Below are 19058 nucleotides of genomic sequence, written 5' to 3'. Positions count from 1 at the left end.
TTTGCCATCAGCGTTCTGGGATAGCACTGCCTCAAGGTCCATATCCAAAGAGTCTGTCTGTAGGATGAACTGTTTCAAGAAGTCAGGATGGAAAAGGGCAGGCTTGTGGGTTAGATAGTTCTTCAAGTCTTTGCATGCACTGTCGCAAGCTTCTGTCCATTTGACGTTTCTGGGGGCTACTGTCCTTTACCAAGTCTGCAATTGTGGCAAAGTCTGGTACAAACCACTTGTAATAGCCAGCCAAGTCCAGGAACTATCGTACTTCCTTCTTGGTCAGCAGTACTGGGCATTTTGCTAGTGCCTAAACTTTGTCAGTCAGTGGGTACAGCCAGCCTTTCCCCACAGTGTACATGAGGTGCGTCACTTCACATTTTCCTGACTGACACTTGGTCAGATTTGTTGTGAGCTCTGGCTTCTCAAGGGCCCAAATGACAGTGGTGATGAGCGTCACATAGTCCTCCCAGTTGCAACTATAGAGGACTATGTCATCAATACAGGCAGCTGCGTCCTGGTTGTGTCGTCACAGTACCTGACCCATTTGCCGCTGAAAGGTGGCTGTGATTCCACAGAGCCCAAGGTTACAAATTGGTAGCTGCTGAATGGAGTATGGAAGGCCATTTTTTCATGCAACTCTGCCGACAGTGGCTATGCCAGTATCCCTTCATCATGTCTAAGGTGGAGATGTGTTGAGCAGTCCTCGGCATCTCCAGAAGCTCCTCCATTTGGAGCACTGGATACATGTCAAACCTGGATATTCTGTGGACTTTCCTAAAATCTATGCAAAATCGAGTTGACCCATTCATTTTTGGCACCAGCACAATAGAGCTCCTCCATCCACTGTGGGACTCCTTGATGACTCCTAGGTCTAGCACAGCCAGCAGCTCTCTGTGTACCACTTCCAACACGCTTCTTGGCAAAGGCTTGTGGATCTCATGGACTTTCTGTCGTGATATGATGTTAGATCAAATGTGTCCATCCTGGCTGGGTTGAGAACCAGAAGAAAACATCTAGACCAGAGGTTACCAACCTGTGGCTCCGGAGCCACATGCAGCTCTTCAGAAGTTAATATGCGGCTCCTTGTATAGACACCAACTCGGGGGCTGGAGCTACAGGCGCCAACTTTCCAATATGCCAGGGGATGCTCACTGCTCAACCCCTAACTCTGCCACAGGCCCTGCCCCCGCTCCACCCCTTCCCGCCCCCTCCCCTGAGCCTGCCATGCCCTCGCTCCTCGCCCTCATCCCCCAGAGCCTCCTGCACGTCATGAAACAACTGATCGGGAGGTATGGGGAGGGAGGGGGAGGCGCTGATCGGCGGGGCTGCCGGTGGGCTGGAGGTGCTGGAACTGGGAGGGTGGGAGGAGCTGATGGGGGACTGCTGACATATTACTGTGGCTCTTTGGCAACGCACATCGATAAATTCTGGCTCCTTCTCAGGCTCAGGTTGGCCACCCCTGGTCTAGACCAGTTGTTGCATTTGTGACTGTTGTTCAGGTCAGAGCTCTTCCCCCATTTGAATCGGGTCTGGGCCTGGAGATATGATAACTTGGGGTCTTGCTCTGGCTCAGGTGGATATGGTATTATAAGCAGACTTTCTGATCCCTCCAGGCCTTTAGGAGGCTAATGTGGTATAGCTATGTCTCCTTTCGCTTCTGCACCCTTCTAAGCTCCACCTCCACTGAGAGCACACCCCGAAGGCTGGGTGTAGCCTCCTGTGACCAGAGCTGCTCCTTAACACCCTGTTCCTCAGTGTGGGATTTGTACACCTCATCACAACTGGTAACTGAACTGAGACCACCAAACTCATTTCATATAAGCCGCCTCCGGTCAATACATGGCAACATCTTTTAGTCTACCTGTTATCAACCTGGGCTGGATTTGAACTAGTGTTCAGAGATTAAAGATTCTGGATCTCATTACTAGTCCCCTACACTAACCTGCCTTAAAAAGCTTCAGTGCAGGAAACTGAAGGTGGAAGCTTCCTGTTATTATTTGTATTCCAGTAATGTCTAGGCACACTAATCAGTTTAATCAAGGATCAGAGCTTGATTGTCCTGGGTGTAGTATAAACATAATAAAAAGATGGTCCCTGCCCTCAGAGAGCTAGGTACCAGGAGCAAGCATTGCTAAATACAGTTTTGGAAGAGCATGGGGCAGTTTTAAGCCTATTCCTCATGGCAAGTTGCCTCAGAAGACACAAAAGGCAGGAAGATTATAGTACGGGTTACCAGAAGAGATATGAGCAGGGAGAGACAATTCCAAATAAATTATTCACAAACAGGAAACCTGGCTTTTGCTATTTACTTGCATCAAAAGGTTTTTGTTATTTACAACAGCATTTAGAATTGTTTTCCATTACATGATTCTCAGTGACAGAAAAAAACAACAAGGAGTCCTTGTGGCATCTTAGAGACTAACAAATTTATTTGGGCATAAGCTTTTGTGGGCTACCGCCCACTTCATCGGATGCATGGAGTGGAATATATATATATATATATATATACATATACCTGCTACTGTATATATACATATACATGAAAAGATGAAAGTTGCCTTACCAAGTGGGGGGGGTCAGTCTAACGAGACAATTCAATTAACAGTAGAATACCAAGGGAGGTAAAATTACTTTTGTAGTGATAATGAGGTTGGCCCATTTCAAACAGTTGACAAGAAGGTGTGAATAACAGTAGGGGGAATTAATATGGTAAAATTAGTTTTTGTAATGACCCATCCACTCCCAGTCTTTATTCAGGCATAATTTGATGATGTCCAGTTTGCAAATTAATTCCCGTTCTGCAGTTCACGTTGAAATGGGCCACCCTCATTACCACTACAAAAGTGATTTTTCCTCCCTTGGTATTCTACTGTTAATTGAATTGTCCCGTTAGACTGTATTTTCCACTCCATGCATCTGATCAAATGGGTTCTAGCGCATGAAAGCTTATGCCCAAATACATTTGTTAGTCTCTAAGGTGCCACAAGGGCTCCTCATTGTTTTTGTTGATACAGACTAACACGGCTACCACTCTGAAATCAGTGACAGAAAATACTCCAGGTACTTGAAGAAATGGAAATGATAAAATCCTGGAAATCTTTAGGCTTTCAATGAACTGTCATTTTAATCTTTAGGCTTTTCTCTGAACTACAAAAAAAAGAAACAAAAATCAAACAAATTCTGAATGCAAGAGGGACCAAATCATCTTTTACAGTAAAGTTTGTAAACATTTCCCCATTACTAATTGTTCCTTCTCTCTGTCTCACTTTCGTACTTTTGGCTAATCTAAATAGGAGACTATGACATGTTCAGTTTTCAGTAAATTAAAAGGAAGTGCATGCAGTGAATTTACCAAGTCCATTAGCATCACACCCCACACTTAAAACTGCTAATAGAACTACTTGCCCAATCTTTGCGAAAGGCCAAATTCCCTGAAGATTTTTCTAATGTATTTTAAAAATATCTGTGGTCTGTTTAACAAGTGTGTTTAGTACTATGCTTAATAAAATGCTGCTTAAAACAATGCAGATCCACCTCACAGTTGGATCCCTTAACATCAAACAGATGTTATACGTAAACTGTCTGCAAACCTCCTTTTAGACTTCTTAAACACTGTTGTTTTTCCTGATAATTGATTGTAGATTATAACAGTCATTTGTTATAGTTTACATGGCACCATTGGCATACATAGCAATTTATAAATGTGTTTATTATTAATAATAATAATTCTTAGCACTTTTTATTGCTAGACTCCAAAGTGCTTTTCGAGGCGAGTAAATGTTCTCGTCTTCATTTTATAGATAGGGAAACTGTGGGGAGCAGAGTGATTAAGGGGAAATTTGTAGCGAGATCAGCACAAAAACAGTGGTTTTTAAACAGAGATGAGCACAAGCTGAAAAGATCAATCTAGGTTCAATTCAATATTTTATCAAAGTTTAGATGTTTGAATCTGAACTTTTGGTTCAGATCATCTCTAAGGAAGGACTTGAGAATCAAAATTGAGGTCCTCCATAATAGCTATTATCTGTAAAGAGAGATAATCCAGCTTTGCTGAGTAATAGTGTAAGGACAATAGCCGGTTCTGATGAGATCATACATTTTTCCACACTATTTAATGTGTTTTTCTCTAGAAAGAAGATTAAAGCAAGATCAAGAAAAAATGCAAAACTGATAAAACGGAGAATGTGCCCTCATGCAGGTTTCTTTTGTGTCATCAGTTTCCCATCACAAATGGCACATTTCTGTACACTGCCTCTTAGTTTCCTTCTTGATTACCAGTAAAGTCTAATGTATTTTCAGTGATGTTGCCTTTGTAGAAAAACTTCCAACCTCAAGCTGGAGAAAGAGGCAAACTGTGTGCCACTAGGTTCAGTTCTCTCTCTCATATGTCGTTTCCCAGGTCATTTCAAATAAGCATTACCTCTACGTCAGAACCAGTTAACATAACCTTACCATGGGAAAGCCATTGAAACTAAATTTATTGCTCAGCAGAGACCTTACCCGCACCCTGAACATGATGTCCTTTCTCACAATTGCTCAGCTTTCTGTTTCTATCCTTCTAACTCTTTCATTTTCAGTCCTCTGCCATTTCCCTTCGATGCTATTACTAACTTTAGTACCCAACCTCCTGGCTATTAAAATTTAATATTAATTTATTTTTTAACAAAGAGAAAGACCCTGGCTTCCGAGAATTCAGAAGCTGACCAAGATTATGCCACAGGCCAAGGGAGAAGTGACGTTATTTAAATAAATAAATAAAATCTCAATATCTCATCATCACCATCAATTTCAGTAAAAAAAGTAGATCAGAGGAATGTAATACAACTGAGCGACAAATTAATACTGAAAATCTGAGTCATCTTTGTTCACAAATGGTATTTAGCTATCAGGTTTATCCTAAGCACTCTCCACAACAGTACCTAAGTGCTGACCAGGTAAATCAGATCTCTCGCCTTGACGCTCATAGCTGAGGTCAGTGGTGCAGTTTCCTTGCTTTCCTTATGTCTAGCCAAAACAGGGAATTGGATGACAACAAATGGGCTGAGGCTCATTGTTGATAAAGATGGAGGTGAAGCATATTGGTAGGGGCACCTGATGGGAGTTGTGGCTGTTCCACACACACACACACACCCTTCTCAAAACATTTTTGGATTCTTGCTGTATTTGGAATCCCAGGCAGTTCATACTATACCATATGTCTCTTTTCTTCCATGGTTAGTAAAGATGATGTAGCCTTTCCTTGCCAACATAGACATCACCACAGTCATCCTTCGGACTGGAATACTGCAATGTGGTCTACTTGAGGCTATCCTGGAAGCGCTCTACAAAGCTTCAGCTAATACAGAATGCAATATCCTACTTGCTTAGTGCAGTGCTTCAGTGCGGGGTGTATTGCACCTGTGTTCCAAAAACTGCACTGGTTTCCTATCTGATTCTAGATACAGTTCACGTTGGTTTTAATCTATAAATGGTTTAGGATTCATCTGCATCAAACCATCATGGCCACACAATTACTGCAATGTCACAGTCCCTAGATGTGCACACCTAAGGACTGGAAGCAAAGTGGTTTCAGTGAATGAACCTAAACTCAGGTAACCTACTGAGCTTCAGAGCATGGTACAAGGCACACCTTTGTGCTCAAGCCTTGGTCTGCCTTTTCATTATCATCACAGTGCTTTTCCTTATGGTGGAATAGTCCTGGGACATGGGCTTTTCATACTTTCTGTTGTGGGGAATTTAAAGTAATGTGTTATGTACATTGAATGTACCGTATGCCCATAGGTCACGGTGATGATGATCACATAAGTCATTTCTATATTTGATTATACGCATGTGAAAGTGACTCTGAAAGCCAGAGAGTAAGTTGTTGTTGGATCATTAGTGATGCGTAACTGACTACACAGTTTTTCATTAGTACCACAATTCCCTGTACTCTGATTAGCTATGGGCAGCTGCTTTGCCAAATCACTGTGTGACAGCTATGGAAATCTCCCACATATCTTTGGGAGCTCTTACTGTATTAGGTTTATGAATTATTGTGAACCAGAGGTTATATGGCATTCTTCTCCAGGAACTAAGAACGGGGTGGTCTGGGTGTGATTATGCAAATTCACTCAGGTTATAATACTTCCAGAGAGGCTCGCACATACTAGTTCAAACTGTGTTCTCTAGAGACCAACATACAAACAAAGGACTTTTTGATAAATAGCCTGAGTTTAAATCGACTTGGGGCCTTCTTTCTGATCTAGCAAATGGACAGCGCCTCTTGTCCAAGGGAGGCCCCAATGCTTCCTGGGAAGGGTTGGAAGGACTTTCGCCTACCAAGATCCCATAAGATTGATGGGTGACCTCTGTTCACCATGTGTATAGGAACTTCTATTGTTTTTAATGTTTTTCTCTGCAATGCTTGGACCTTAAGAATAAATTTACTTGCTTATAAAGAGCTGTGTGGTAACTCATAACTGGCATTGTTCATAGCCTTTGAAGAGTAAGCCAAGTGCAGATGCTGGCCTGTTTAGGCAGTCTTGCTTTCTGGGAATATCCCAGTGCAGGCAGGGAACTATGCAGACTGGGAAAAATCCCATCAGGAGAGAGAGAAACATGGGTCTCTAGCCAAGACTGGTGATGGCTAAGGAGCCAGGAGTCTAGAGTGGGTGGCCTCAAGGGAACACTGAGGGGGAATACAAGTGCAGTTCCTTGAACTGTGACACACGGCATGTTTATTTCTCAAAAACTATGCAGTATGCAAACCTCTGTACTTTGATTGACTGACAGCAACTATTAGTCAATCAGAGTGCAGCGATTTGAATAATTTTTCAGTAACTGCACTGTGAGTTTGCAAATCTCTCTACCCAGGCTACTATAATCCCTCTGCTCTGATTGGTTCGGCTCCTATACTCTGAACTTTCAAGCTGTATTCAAGCAATGAAAATACTGCCTTCGCTTCTCACTGCCTTTCAGTTAGGCAGATGACAACCTGGGACCTCAGAGACTACTGAGTGATGCAAAATGAACCCATTTTACTTTCTTTATCCTCCGACTCCTCCAGTCTTCCTCCTGTCTGTTAAATTTGCCTATTGAGTCTTGTCATAATCCTAAATTGCAAGCTGTCTGTTTTACTTGATTGTATAAAGTGCCTAGAACAGTGGTTCTCAAACTCTTTTTTTCGCGGACCACTTGATTGCTGGGGGTATGGGTGAACCACTTAATGATCTTTCCAAATGTTGCTTGTACCATTAGCTAACTATTGTAAAGTGCTTTGGATAAAAGAGCTATATAAAAAAACCAATAATAATTAAAGTTTTTTTGTTCTACAAATAAAAGCACACAACTCATATTTTAATATCAGTAGTCTTAACCTTTCTAGTGCAATGGATGTGCCCTCTCTCCCCCACCGCGGCAGCCCCCAAGCAGGGGCTGGGAAGGAGGGGGGTTCTCTCCCCCGCCACAGCAGCCACAAAGCTGAGGCTGGGAAGGAGGGCCATCTCTCCCTGGCAGCCGCAGCCCTGGAGCTGGGAAAAGTCGCCACTTTCTCTGGCCGCCGCAGCCCTGCACATCCTAAATTCTCCCCACCCCACTGCCCCCTCCCTCCCTACTCCATATTCCCTCCAAGGCCACCACCCAGGGCCAGCTCCAGGCACCAGCCCAGCAAGCAGGTGCTTGGGGCGGCCAACGGAGAGGGGCGGCATGTCCGGCTCTTCGGCGGCAATTCGGCGGCGGCTCCCTCACTCCCTCTCAGAGCGAAGGACCAGCCGCCGAATTGCCGCCGAAGACTGAAGCGGTGGCAGTAGAGCAGATCACGATCACGGCTTTTTTTTTTTTTTCCTTTTTTTCTTTTTGCTGCTTGGGGCGGCAAAAATCCTGGAGCCGGCCCTGCCACCACCTAACCTTACATGTGCGTCTTCTCCAGGGTCAAGGCACCTAATTAGTGGACCCACATCTGCACAGCTCCACTAATTAGGTGGGTGGCCCTTCGTTCTCTCGTGTATGGCCAAGCCAGGCATGCACCTTAGAGGGAACTATCCGCGGATCTCCTGAATGGAGCTTGCGGACCACTGGTGGTCCAGGGAACCACAGTTTGAGAACCTCTGGCCTAGAACAATGAAGCCGCGATCTGTGATTCAGCTTCTAGGCCAAAAGAGATTTTATTTTTTTTTTAAATCCATTACCATTTCAGTACTTTACTAACCTATTTAGGATGTTTTGTAGGTTTTATCTTCTCTTTAACTAAAATGTCCATATAATAAAAGAATAGCCCCAAAGTGCTTTGTATTAACTAAGCAATAACCATATTCTAGGTTAATAAATTCCTCATATTTTAGCCTGGGTGTTTGTTGTAAACACGTCAGTGGTTGGCCTTTGAGCTTAGTCAGCTAGGAGACAGTTCTTTCCTGGTAAATAGGAAGCAGCCTGAAACCATCATGTAAATATATATACACAATCATGTCATTGTGTGTGTGTATACATATATTTTAGGAAAATAATAGACAAAATATTTAGAAAAATAAAAAGCTTTTAAAAATCAAGATTGAAAAAAAATTAGCAGGCAGAAAAGACATTGTCTATCATGCCGTTTCTAATCTCCCACCAAGAATCTGATTTAATAATACAGCAATAACATTTTTTTTTTCATTATCAGATCCTGAGCCTCTACAATACATGAGCACAGTATAAATACACCAAGAGCCCCGTTCCCACATGCTTGCTTTTCTTGGTAAGACTGCAATTCTCTGTCTTGTTTTTTTGAGTCTGGGCTAACACGAGAAGGCAAGTGAAGTGCTGCAATACTGTCTGCGTGCAAGACAGTCCTTTTATATTTTGTTTATTAACCACTCTGATTCGCAGAGCTGGCCTATGGATCATGGGAAGCCCATGGCAGCCCTTCTCCCAAACAGATAAAGAAAATGTGAGTTGGTATAAACTGGCCGCTCAATTTTGTGATGTGAAATCTTTTACTGTGCTTTTTTAAGTTCTAAAAGGGCAGAAAAAAAGAAAACGTGATTTCAGATGGGGGGGGGGGGTTTGCTTGTTTTATGGGTTTTTGTTGTTTTGGTTTCTGCACTGTCAAGAAAAAAAGGAGTGATTGATAAAATGAAGGAAGGGAGAGTTGAAACAAATGTGTGGTTGTGGTTGTGGTGGGGAAGGGAAGTCTTATTTCTACCCTTTGTCCAGATCCTATAAATCCTGTCTGTGCCTCCGCTTGTCACATCTCAGATCCGCAGAACTGGCCATACCATTTTTGTTCAGGACTATAGAATAATCTTTTGCCACCCTCCTCCCAACAAAATATAAGCAGTTCCCACCCCCATAGTCAGACCACTCTGCACAAGGGTGGCCAGAGATTCTGGGAGGATTAGTGAGCTTCTTCTGTGGGTTACACTCCAAATCAAATTGGCTCATTTGATACAAAGTGTGTGTGTTAGAGGGTCAGGGGATCTCTGGGTTCCCACAGGCTCCTACTGCCGAATCGGGGGCCCAGCTGCTTGTTCCATTCAACCTAGTGATCAGTTCATGCCCGTTCATATATTCAAGGCTCTTTACAAGAAAAAGGGCTAGGCCAGTGTTAATTTTACCTTTCTAGCTGACCCCTATTGGGTGGGGGAGGGGCTGTCCCAGGCTTCCCAGGGCCCATAGGTCAGTTCTTTGCATCAGAGAATATAATGAAGTATAAAAGAGCATCCTCCTTGCAGGGTTTCAGGGCTTCCCTTGCCCTCTAGTGGTAGGCCAGACTCAATGCAAGCTACAGAAGTGCAGTCTGAAAAGCCAGCCCCGCCTGTTCTCTCAGGCCTTTGTCTGAGGGTGTGGGAGCCGCTTTCTCTGTGTATTTGCACTGTGCTCATCCACCATGGTAGTGAGCATGGTTTAAACACCTAGAAATATTCAGGGGTTAAGTTTGTTTATTTTTTCTGTTAAAATTGGCACTCTGAGTTCTGATGGTAAGAAATGGTGCATGTGCCCAGAAACATTGTAACAGACATTTGATGTACGCTGAAAAATAAATAGAACTGCTCTATTATCTTTCATTATTTATTCTTATTTTATTCCATGCCACAGGGCAATGAAAGCTTGTCCTGGCTTGGTAAGGCTGGCTTCTAGCCCCACCTCAGGGGATTTCTGGTTCTACAGAGGAAGGGAGCGTAGGAAATGAATAGGGTGACATTTCCAGGTTGAATGACCAAGGAAAACCCCAGTCTTTTACAGCCTACATATGAGCCCTACTTTGACTAAACAGCAGAGGCTGTACACCCCCATTCACACTGGAAAATGTGCTGTGCTCAAAAAACATTTTTAGAAATGGATCAAAAAACCCAATTTCAGTTCATCAGCCAGAATGGCCAGCCCTGTCATTATTGCTTAAGACCTTCCCTCTTATCTTTTTCCATTCTCCCTCTTATCTAATCTAAATTTACCAGGCCTTAATTTTTGGCTATTTTGATGCCTTTTGATTTCCTAGAAATGTAATGTCTATAGCTATCTGTGAATTGTATCAGAATAAATTTTAACAGAAATGGGTTGTTTCATTAGGAATTAAATAAACTCCAAAGTTTAAAAAACCATGAAGTTCATGATAGCTTTTTAAAGCGATTTGTTTATAATATGTACCCTGTATTCCCACATTTTGTGCTATGCACAACCAAGAAGTAAACCTCAGATAACATGATCAGGAAGGGATAGGAGCTGGTATTCACAGTGGACACCAGGAACAAGACATGAATTCCATTGACAATCCTTCTAAAAGAATGTTGCCATTCTCTCTCAGAGAGAACCCTACAGGGCCCAGGATATCTAAGCACTGAACTCATTATAAACTGCTTGTCACCTTTCACAGGTTCCAGCAATTCTGGAAGGATTTTTCTTTTCTTTCTATGTTTTAGTATTTGCTTGGTTTCTATATGGCATGAATACTTTGTGGCAACCTCTGAAGACAGGCTTTCTCTTGGTGATATCTCCTTCAGTAGTTGCAAAGTTGAGCACCCTTGAATGCTAGCTTTATCTGTAGCACTCAAGGGCTTCAGCCTCAGCCTTGTTAGCTGCATTGTTCCAGAGGATCAAGAATGGAGAAGTGGTCTCTGATACAACTGTGCCCTCACTTGTTGATAGCCGTGTAGATTAAGACCAAGGCCTGACCCACCCTGCTATGCCTCCACTTTATCCTTCAAGTCCATCCTTAAAGTGTATTTCTCCCAAAAGATCTTCAAACTATAGTCCCCTCTTAACAGAAGCATTAACAAAGGAGCAGAATATAATTCTCTTTCAGGAAAAAAAACTGACAAGATATATGCTTGCACCACTCAGCCACTCTGCTGCTTTTACAGGCCACGAACCACTCTTGTCTAGTTAGCTAGTAGTATGCTCTTTGGGCAAAGACTTTGTCTTTTTAGTTGTCTGGAAAGTGCATCTCTCTCTCATCTGCAACTGTCACCGAAGTACCTGAGCAGTTAGCCTGTTGAAACAATAACTAATCAAACTGTGATTACCTTAGTCTCAAGAATGGTTTCCAACAGCCATTTAAAAATGTTATTTTCTGTTGCTGCTGGCTGGCAAGCTGTTACTTGAAAGCATTATTCAGATTTTGTCTACACTAGCAAGTTGTCTGTTTTAACTATACCTATATAAAAAGAACAGGAGTACTTGTGGCACCTTAGAGACTAACAAATTTATTAGAGCATAAGCTTTCGTGGGCTACTGCCCACTTCTTCGGATGCATATAGAGTGGAACATATATTGAGGAGATATATATACACACATACAGAGAGCATGAACAGGTGGGAGTTGTCTTACCAACTCTGAGAGGCCAATTAAGTAAGAGAAAAAAATTTTTTGAAGTGAAAACAGACTCCAACGAGAGACTGCTGAGCTGGAATTGATATGCAAACTAGATACAATCAACTCAGGATTGAATAAGGACTGGGAATGGCTGAGCCATTACAAACATTGAATCTATCTCCCCTTGTAAATATTCTCACACTTCTTATCAAACTGTCTGTACTGGGCTATCTTGATTATCACTTCAAAAAAAAATTTTCTCTTACTTAATTGGCCTCTCAGAGTTGGTAAGACAACTCCCACCTGTTCATGCTCTCTGTATGTGTGTATATATATCTCCTCAATATATGTTCCACTCTATATGCATCCGAAGAAGTGGGCAGTAGCCCACGAAAGCTTATGCTCTAATAAATTTGTTAGTCTCTAAGGTGCCACAAGTACTCCTGTTCTTTTTGCAGATACAGACTAACACGGCTGCTACTCTGAAACCTATACCTATATAGTTAATGCAGTACAACCTCACTTAGTGTGGATATAGCTTCGTCTCACACAGGATATATAGCTTTGTCTTGTATAGGAACATATAAGTCATCTTTATACCAGAATAGCTGCATCCACACATGGGCTTTTACTGATATAACTATACTGTTAAAATCCACTAACTGCATATAGTTATACCAGTATAACTTTTCTAGTGTAGACCAAGCCTAAAATCAGGAATGTTTTCAGAGAACAGCATTTTCTCCGGTATAGACAGGGTTTTAGGCCCTGCCCTCTAAACAGATTTTTATCCTGGTAGAGAATTGTGTTGCAAGACAGTTGAGAAGCTATTATGTTAAACTACAAACCCTGCAAACATCAAATTTGATGTGTAAATGGGCTATAAAATTCTGGCCTCTGTACAAGTGGTATCTGCTTTACCTCCTGGGGTAAGGTGAAAGCCTGCTCATCTCATGCCACAGCACCTTATAGCAGGTGATTTATATAGTGATTTGTAGCAGCAGCTGAACAGAGGAGTTAGGTGTTTCCCTGAGATACCACAGTGTAATTATTGCAAGTCAGATGTTACGAACTGCCCTTCCCCCAGAGCAATTCAGTCAAGTTCGAGAGAGACCATGTGGTTTTACTATTTATTGAAAACTACAATAGGATCTACAATAGGATCTACAATTACAGCAACCAAGTAAAATATCACTCCCCGTGGTCAGATGAACCGTTTCCTCTGTCTAGAGGAGTCTGTCACATCTACACCACACAGAGAAGCTCTTAACACACTCATATATATCATAGGCTACACTTAAGGTTGCCAGGTGTCCGGTTTTTGACTGGAACGCCCAGTCGAAAAGGGACCCTGGCGTCTCTGGCCATTAAAAGTTCGCTCGACAGCGCAGCAGGGCTAAGGAAGCAGCCAGGGGTCTCCACATGCTGCCTCCACCCCAAGCACCGGCTCTGCAGCTCCCATGGGCCAGGAACCACAGCCAATGGGAGCTGCGGGGACGGCACCTGCGGACAGGACAGCGCACAGAGCCGCCTGGCCACAGCTCTGCATAGGAGCCGGAGGGGGGATATGCTGCTGCTTCCGGGAGCTGCCTGATGTAAGCCCCACCCAGAGCCTGCACCCTGACCCCCCTCCTGTGCTCCAACCCCCTACCCCAGCCCTGATCCCCCTCCTGCCCTCCAAACCCTTCAGTCCCAGCCCGGAGCACCCTCCTCCACCCCAAACCCCTCATCCCCAGCCCCACTCCAGAGCCTGCACCCCCAGCCAAAACCCTCACCCCCTTCCGCACCCCAACCCCCTGCGCCAGCCCGGTGAAAATGAGCGAGTGAGTGAGGGTCGGGAGAGCGAGCAACAGAGGGAGAGGGGGATGTAGGGAGAGGGGGCAGGGCCTCAGAGAAGGGGTGGGGTAGGGGCGGGGCCTCATAGGAGGGGCGGAGCAGGGGTGTTCGGTTTTGTGCAAGTAGTAAGTTGGCAACCCTAGGCTACATATGTGCCCTGTGACATACACATACACAGCATGTCCAGACATGCCCAACCATGCCTCCCCCTATTGCTGGAAAACATGAAACACATACTAAAAAGATAAACATTAAAAACAAGAAGGGTAGAGGTGCCTCATCCAGGGGACACAGGAGTATCTAATGGTGCAGCCTGTATGGGGGCTCTCCAGCCCCCTAACACAGGGGATACTGATATGTTTTTTTTTTTTAAATCCAAGGTTAATTGGAATGGAAAACCCAAATCTTTTTCCAGCCTGGGTGACAGGCTTACTCAAGAGGGGAATATAATTGACATAATGGTCTAGATAATACTTAGCCCTGCCATGAGTGCAAGGGACTGGACTAGATGACCTCTTAAGGTCCCTTCCAATCCTACAATTCTATATAAACAAAAAGGTCATCTTGGCTAGCTGAGGGTTTGAAAATGGACAAGGCCAGGGAGAGCTAAGGAAAATAGCCCTGATACTGGATTTCCACCAGTGTACTGCCATTGACTTGAAAGGCCTTACTCCTGATTTACTCCAGCACAAAAAGGTAGTCTGTCTATGGGGGAAAGTCTTAACTCCATGACAGTATTTGATGTTCAGATGCCATTCATAAAATACCAGCATTTAATGGTCCCTGCTATTTAATGCAAATATATTTTGCACAGTCTTTCATACGAATTGCATCTCAAACTGAGGTAAATAATACAGGCCCAGATTGTGTCTTCCCAAGGACAAACCCACATACCGTGACACAGCAGGGATTCCCTTGTAAAGCTCTCCCCAGTTGAGGTTGGGTCTATAGAAAATGTTTTAGGGACCACCTCTCAAATCTGATGTATGCCCAAGGAGTGCAAGAAACTCCAGAGATCTGTAGGAGACCGGGGCCATCCAAGCAAAGGCTGTGTGCCTCTGCACCATGTCTAGCCCCAACACCCACTCGCTGCAGCTCCCTGGTAAAGCGCTTGTGCAACCTACATAAAGGGGAGGTAAGTCAATTTACTTACTTAATTTACTTACCAATTAATTCTGTGCTACAGAACTCCTCTATCTGATATACAGCAATTGCACAGACCATGAGTTCATATCCTTGTGAGAGACTAGATTTTCTATGGGCACCCTCTACATACTACAAGTGGGAATTATAATAGGATTCACTTTCTTTCTCTCCTTCAGCATTCAGTGGCAGTCTTTGCCGTAAGACAGTTACGCACACACACACACACATGCATAATTAACAGTTTTAAATTTCTTTTTAGCGAATAACACTCCAAAAATAAACCGTTACAACTCAGTTACAATGCTTCCTTGCTAGACTAACATCACTAACTAGAGATTTGTTATTTTACTTTAAAAAGAAGAAGATAGTTCAAGGCCTAAACCTTAACTTATATATATTTATATCTTACAAAATAAATAGATTGGGACTTCTGACAATTGGAGATCTTCTGCTTTCACATAGGCCCTGGGTATTATATTGACAACTAGATAACACCTTTAGTTGTCCCACCTAACCAATTGTTTCAGCATCCACAATATGGAGCACATACACAATAAGACAAACTGACAATTGCATAGTTGTAAGGCTCACACGGTGTCTTTGGTTCCATGATGTAATACAACTCATGAAGACATTTGGCTTCCAATCTACAATTCTTCCTTTATGGTGTTTTCCCAGCCTAAATCCAGCTGATTTTTGTAAGCTTACAGGAAACTGCCCTGAGATCCAACCCACAGATTCAGTCTGGGCTACACTGGCAGCTTTAGGTCCTCCCTGCAGGGCTGAGCTGGATCTGACTGGTGCTCAACAATGGCTCCCAGTTTTGTACGCCTTATAGAACTCACTACTGGTTGGTTAGGAGCTTCCAGCCTCTAACTAAGGGCTTGTCTACGCTGTCACTTTACAGTGCTGCAACTTTCTCACTCAGAGGCGTGCAAAAATACCTCCTTGAGCGCTGCGAGTTTCAGCGCTGTAAAGTGCCAGTGTAGGCAGTGCAGCTGGTAGCTGTTCCCCTCGTTGTGCCGCGACTGCACAAGCCACGTTAAAGCGCTGCCGTGGAATGTGCCCTTAGTGTGCATGTGTATACATGCAGAAATGTCTTCCCTTAATGAAGCTTTCCAAACTAGCTTCAAAACAAAGCTACTGAGCATTGTCAACTTCCTGCAGTCCGAGTGTGTTGAAATAGCAACTACTTGTTTGCATTCATTCAAGCCTCTATACTGCCACCTTGTTTGGGAATGTTTTCCTATCAACTCAGAACAGCAGAACAGAAAAAAAGAAAAGGGGGTTACACGTGTGTTACCAACATGCTCCCCTCCCCCATGCACTTGCTGTGTGCTGCAGAATGTGCCAAAGCAAGAATAAATAATAATGATAATAAGTTTAGTTACTACATAAAGACAGGTTTCAGAGTAGCAGCCGTGTTAGTCTGTATCCGCAAAAAGAACAGGAGTACTTGTGGCTCCTTAGAGACTAACAAATTTATTAGAGCATAAGCTTTCGTGGGCTACAGTCCACTTCTTCGGATGCATATAGAATGGAACATATATTGAGGAGATATATATACACACATACAGAGAGCATGAACAGGTGGGAGTTGTCTCCTCAATATATGTTCCATTCTATATGCATCCAAAGAAGTGGGCTGTAGCCCACGAAAGCTTATGCTTTGTTAGTCTCTAAGGTGCCACAAGTACTCCTGTTCTTTTTACATAAAGACAGAACTACTCTTGATTTTTGTGCATCCTTCCCAGCGACATCAGCAGGACATCCACTGCAGCTGAAGGGGAGTAAAATCATGACATCTGGGTTATATTTCTTGATCTGGTTTGACTCATGGTGTCACCTGACAAGATGTCCAAGGCATTTGGCCAGATTCTGATGCCAGATACATCAGTGCAAACCCAGAGTCAGATCAGTGGTAACTGAGAGAAGAATATAGCCCATTGCACTGATGTATCTGACATCAGAATCTGACAGAACAGCAGATAAGAATTTTTTGTTGTTTAAAATCTTCCAGAGAAATATATTGAGAAGAGGGGGATGTGGGGTGTTTCCAGCCCTATCAGCGTAGTTCATTAAAGTGAGCAACTCTGTAAAGTCCTATGGCCATTTCCTTCCGCTTTTAATCTGCTCAGTGTTAAGTTCTCTATTCTTCATGCTTGTTCCTTTGGCCATATTGAATATCTTAATGTTAGTAGTAATCATATTATTTTGCTGCTTCAACACCTTTCATCCCAGGCTCTCAAAAAAACTTCACACACATTAACTGATTAAGATGCTCAACCCCTCTGAGGCAGCTAAATATTTGTTGTGTGTTCCTATTCTGCAGACAGATTCAATGAAACAAGCCAGTGGCAGAACCAGTGCAGTCCATTGGTTCAATGTACTTAAAATATATAATTAATAAGATATGGAGTAATCCAGTGGACTGAATATGAAGATAGGGCCTAGGATCTTCTGATTTTTATTGTTGGCTATGACACGGATTTGTTGTCTAGCTTTGAGCAAGTCACTTTACCTCCCTGTGTTTCAGTTCCACCATCAACAAGGTGCAGAGAATAATAGTTACCTGCTTCACAGGGGTGTTGAGCATTTACTAATGAGTTCGTATTTGTATAGCATTTTGAAAACGGAGAGCGCTATATTAATGTTAAGAATCGTCACAACGACTTGAGTTGTTACCACAAACTATTGTTATGGGTGTTCTCAAGCATATCCATACTGCAGACCAATGGATTGTCACACAGCCCGCCTCTCTTGCCCTTTGGTATGGGGTCCATCTCCCTTGCCATTCACAATTGTGCAACATCCCTCTGGGTTCTACAGTTACTGCTTCCATAGACATTCCTTTCCCACTGGTAGCTAGCAGTGGCCTCCCCACTCAAGGCTCCAGACCCTGATGGGCTTCTGATTCCTCTCCTCCTCTTCTTTCATAGCAGTGAAGGATAGATGCAGCTAGCCTGACTCCTCCTCCTTGTTTCCAGTGGCTTTTACAGGCTCTTCATTGAAAGCAAGAGCCCAGGTGCCTATGCAACTGGAAACAAAGAAGGAAGTCATGCAACCAGCCTGCTCTTCGTGAACCACCAGCAAGCAATATGACTGTTGTGAGTAGGGTTACCATTCGTCCGGATTCTCCTGGACATGTCTGGCTTTTTTGAGTTAAAAATAGCATCTGGGGGGAATTTATAAATGTCCGGACCTGGTGCATATGACTCAGCAGTGTAGGGAGTCCCAGCTCAGTGCAGCAGATCTCCTCCTAGGGATGCCTTCCTTACATAATCCCTTTGCAGCAGCAAGGGCAGGTCTGCCTTTCTCTGCCCACCACCCTACTGTGCTGAAGAGACCTCTTTTTAAGTCCCTCCTCCAAGTAGAGCATGCCCAGCAGGCTTTTCAGGGCAGGGTTTTCCAGGCCCAGAGGTGTTCCTGCACCCTTAACTGTCTAGTGTGGGGTTTATTCACTGTCACACTAGCAAACACTATTTGGAAAATATCTCAGCTTTTTTAGAGATGGAGAAACTTGCATGGACATGCATGCACACACACACACACACACACACAAACGCACTGGGTACATCTACACTGCAATAAAAGATCCCATCATAGCCGCAGCTGGCCTGGGGCATGGGCTGTGGGACTATAAAATTGCATTGCAGTTGTTTGGACTCGGGCAGGAAACTGGGATCAGCAGCCCCGCGAGGGGGGAGGGTCGCAGAGCCCAGGCTCCAGCCTGAGCCCGAACGTCTACACTACAATTTTTAGACCTGCAGCTCAAGCCCCGCAAACCCGAGTCAGCTGACATAGGCTCTGAGACTCGGCACTGCAGGTTTTTTAGCACAGTGGAGATGTACCCACAAAGACCCGACCCAGGAAAGCTTTATGTATCTATGTCTCCTTAGCCTTTTTAACAACTGTGCCCCTAGAAGGGAGCAATAGGGGTATGGCTACACTGCAGTCAGGAGGTGTGACTGCAGCACTTGTAAAGATACCTGAGCTAGCTTTGATCTAGTAACAATAACAGTGAAGCCATGGCAGTACAGGCAGCTTTATGGGCTAGCCCTGGCCTCCTAGGACATGGGGTACATACCTGAGCCTTCAATGCTAGCTCAAAGCTAGCTTGGGCATGGCTGCACATGCTGCAATAAACCTTCTGATTGCAGTGTAAACATACTCTCAAAAATGAGGGCAAGGCCCTGGAAGCAGAAAGAATTTTAGTGCCTAGGATCTGGGTAAGCTCAAGGCAGAGCTTAGAGTGTCTGCAATGGAATGTAAGCCCAGGGTTAATGGAACTCGAGTCAGTAGAGAACCCAGTGCTG

General features: G+C 43.8%; 1 long non-coding RNA gene across 1 annotated transcript in view; it reads right to left on the bottom strand.

Annotated features, from left to right (window-relative positions):
• LOC103307014 (uncharacterized) overlaps positions 1–15511 on the bottom strand; it is a 33108-nt gene extending 17597 nt beyond the window's left edge. The window contains exon 1 of the long non-coding RNA XR_509775.3: positions 15334–15511. This is a non-coding gene — a long non-coding RNA (uncharacterized LOC103307014). The remainder of the gene's footprint in view (positions 1–15333) is intronic.
• Positions 15512–19058: the final 3547 nt, after the last annotated feature.

Source organism: Chrysemys picta, chromosome 5, assembly GCF_011386835.1.
Source record: "Chrysemys picta bellii isolate R12L10 chromosome 5, ASM1138683v2, whole genome shotgun sequence".
In the NCBI taxonomy this organism is placed as follows: domain Eukaryota; kingdom Metazoa; phylum Chordata; order Testudines; family Emydidae; genus Chrysemys; species Chrysemys picta.
The sequence above is the reverse complement of the archived record's forward strand: the minus strand, read 5'-3'. Positions and strand labels throughout refer to the sequence as shown.